The sequence below is a fragment of the Microtus ochrogaster genome, chromosome 16 (assembly GCF_000317375.1).
Source record: "Microtus ochrogaster isolate Prairie Vole_2 chromosome 16, MicOch1.0, whole genome shotgun sequence".
NCBI classification, from domain to species: Eukaryota; Metazoa; Chordata; class Mammalia; order Rodentia; family Cricetidae; genus Microtus; species Microtus ochrogaster.
This window is the reverse complement of record NC_022018.1, coordinates 45,562,513-45,566,385: the sequence shown is the minus strand read 5'-3', so window position 1 is coordinate 45,566,385 and position 3,873 is coordinate 45,562,513.

Sequence of the window (3,873 nt, the reverse complement as noted above, 5' to 3'; positions counted from 1 at the left end):
TGCTCCCGGCGTCCGCCCGCAGTGGGGCGGAGGGTCGCCGACACTCAAGGAGCCGCCCCCTCCGCCCGCGACGGCCCCGGGAGCGCGCATGCGCGTGCCCGCCCCTCTGCCCCGCCTCTCCCCGGTGAGCGGCTGCGCAGGCGCACTGCCCCGGCTCCGCGTGCACCGCCCCGCCGCAGCCTAGAGCTCGGGTGGCTGGCTGCTCCCGGCGTCCGCCCGCAGTGGGGCGGAGGGAGCCCCTCTGACGTCACTGGCGCCACCGCCGGGGCTGGCTGCTGATTGGGTGCTCCGAGGGCCCAGCTTCCACGCCCCTCCCCCCCGGCCGGACTCCGCGCCCCCGAGACCCCGAGCCGGCGCGCTGGGCCAGCGTGAGAGCGCTGCGCGTGGAACGGCGAAGCTGTCAGGTTGTTTTTTTGTTGGTGTTTTTGATTTTTGAGACGGTGCTTTGCAACTCCAGATTCCTCCCTCTCCTTGAGGGCGTCTGCGAGCAACTTTTTGCAAAGGTGGAAATGCCAATGTTGGGGTGTTTTTATTTGCGGGCTTTTCTGAGAGCGAGTCCAGTGACCTGGTTAAGTCTCTCCCTTTGCTAAATCCACTAAAACAGAAATAGATCCTCTTTATCATTTTAACTAGCCTTCCTGCGGGCAGTAAGAACTTGATCTCCCGTGGCTGCAGGATCTGAAATCACGTACTGACGCAAGCAAGGCCCGGCAGGTGTCGGAATCCTCCTGGCCAAGGTTGGCTCCAGTTCTTCCTTTCATCTACAACTGTCTTATCACACAGGCCTCCCTGGTACTTAAACTAGATCAACCCCCTCTCCCTGCCCTTCAAATCCAAGGTCAGCCTCAGAAGCATCTTAAGTCCACTTATGCTGATGGCACTCTTCCTTGAAGTTTGAAACGTTTTAATATGAAAAATAAAAAATTAAGTGTTTGCAAAACATGCTCGTCATCCCATTCCCTTCATCCGACTCCATCTTTTTTTCAAACGTTCTGCTGATAAAGTTTCAAAGAGAGAAGTGAAAAAAAAAAAAAACCATAGCTAAAGCGATCAGGTGTATTTGCCCAGACGCTGAAGAGTCAAGTGGTCTAAGTATTGTTCTTGGTGAGCAATTTAAAAATGACAATACTGCATATGCAGTTTTATATTTATGTATACTTTTCTTTTGATCCCACAATACAGAAAAATGAAATTGGGGGATCATTAATAGGGATTGAGTTAAAACCCACTGTAATTTAGAGTTTGTCAGCTGAATTAAATCTGTTACTTCAGAGATTATAGGTTATCAGACATAAGTGAAGCTTTAACATTCTAATTGTTTGTATTTTATGTAGAGAGAAACTGATTTTGAGGAATTAAGTGATTTAAAGAGGCTTCTTTTCTAATTATATTCTTTTTATTTTTGTTGGAGCAGCCACTCACCAGTCCCTCCCTAGCATTAAAGTTTAGAATGGGAAGTTATCTAATGATGTTGCAAAGGGATTTAACATTATTAGGGAATATGAACATTTAGTGACATGCTTATAGTCAAGTCTCGGAGCATTTCATTCAACTCTCCTATGATAAGCTTTAGGCTATTGGAGTCTTTATAATTACAGTGTTATTTAAAATGCTGTAGCATGCGTTAAAAATACATTATAAAAACATTCGGAACCGAGGGTAGTGCTTAACATAAAATGCTCCAGAAATATTTGTTTAATGACTAATTGACTTCATAGGAAACTTAACATTTTTCTTTTTCCATGCGTTTTCTTAAACTTATATCCAAACATTTATTTTAGACAGTTGAGACATAATGAAATATAAAATACTTAAAGCAATTTCACAAAAAAACTTGTATCAAGATAAATGATATTAAAATGATGTATTTTTTTAAATACAAAAATCCACAGTGAATAAAATACCAAATTCTTTAAATAAAAACAGAGTCCAGTCTTGCACTTTTGTTACCAGTCAGCTGGCTGGAGCCCTTCTCCTGTACCCCGATAGGAATGGTGGGTAAGCAAGGAGCCGCTCTTCAAGAACTGTTCTCTGGCAGTTTGTGTATCTCTAGGTATTTGTCAGGAGGCCTGCTCAGCTGCTGCCGCCAAGTCCACCTGTCACAGCCTGGAGCTCTGCCTCTTTTGTAACTGTCAATGCAGCTGCTCCCTTGGCTGCTTTTGCAGCTCAGCCCACCAGCCACTCAGTTCTGCTGCTTCTTCTGCCCTTGCCACCCCTAGTGTGAATCTTTCCTCTAGCAGCGGTTTACTGCTTTGGTTGGTACCCTCGGGAAGGCAATGCATGTCTTCTAACTTTTAACTTTGTTGTGAGTTCCTGTAGCTTTCTCATGACCCCCCTTTTTTCCAAGGAAATGCTTTCTGAAGGAAATACCTAGACAACACTTATGGTTGGTTCTATGATTGTTTCTGGTAATGTCTGTCATCATAACTGTTAAAACTGCTCCTGTGACAGTCTGTCGGTTGTCCATTCACCCCGAGCAATCTAAAAAGCCCACATCTCTACTTCCTCATAGCTGTTCTTCTCTTTTCCCATCATCTTACAATAGAGTGTACATTCTGTCTGCTCTTAAAGCTCAAGTGTCTGCGTTCTCACCCCAATGTAACTGCATTAGCCAAAGTGAACATTTAATTACAATGGGCTATTAGCCTCTAGGCTTCAGTTTCATTATCTGCGAATTTTAATATTTCATTATGTATTTCATATGTTACCTACTGTAGAGAATATATTTCATTGCCTTAACATTTGGGTCCTTCAGCACTCAGAATGGAATCTGGATCTGTAAATAACAGAAGGTGCTAGTTTTTATTCCTGTCACGTTTACATATGGATTTTTTTTTTGAGGACAGATGAAAGTTGCTACCTTGTAAATATCTCTTCTAAGAAACAAGCAAAAGGGACTGGTAAAGGAGCCCTTTGATAGAACATAGCATATATTTTCCTCCTTTGACAACTGTGATGTATTCATGTGGCTCAAAACGCTCACCATATGAAATGTGTGCATTGAAAATGTCCTGCCACCACTGTTCCCCAATGGCTCACTGCTCCTCACCCAAACACAGTTACAAGGTTCTTGTGACTCATTCCCAGTTTTCAGCCAGGCTAAATAACAGACAGTTATAACAGCTGTAAAATCTGAGAAAAATCAGCATATGTAAACTTCACCTTTTTGCCATTTCCACCCGGTTCTGTGGAAGCCATGGATCTGACGTTAAATACATACAACCGGCCCGAAAACAACCTCAGCATAGACCATGCTGTGTACTGACGCTCCGTATCTCTCCAAATTGATGCATTCTCCCAAATTACTAGAACGTCATGACAGTGGAACACCTGTGATTGGGACTGATGCCGTTATTAGAAAAGTCGAGGGAGATGGTTTCTCATCTGTGTAAAATACGGCAACAAGGTGCTGATCTGCAACCCAGCAAAGGACCCTGAGCAAACATGGAGCCTGATGCCGCCCTTCTCTGTGATTCCCAGCCTCCAGAAACGTGGAAAATAAACTAGTTAAGCTGCCTAGTCTATGGCCTTTGGTTTAGTGAATACTCACATAGCAGAGTAGCCGAGCCATAAGGTGATGTCATGGGAAAGCTCTAAGTGTCCGTGTGAAGACTGCAATCACAACCCACAAAGACCATTCTGAGCTTGCTGTAACCTGTTTCAACCTCATGGACTGTTTTTTTTCTTTGTTGTTGTTGTTGTTATTTTGGTTTTTTTTTTTTTAACAAAAGGTTGGGGGCTGGGGAACTGGCTCAGCAATTAAAGCACTTGCTTCTCTCTCTCAGAGAACCCAAGTCTGTTTCCCAGCACCCACATCAGACAACTTAAATTGCCCCAATCTGAAGTTCGGGGGCATCCAACACCCTCTGGCCT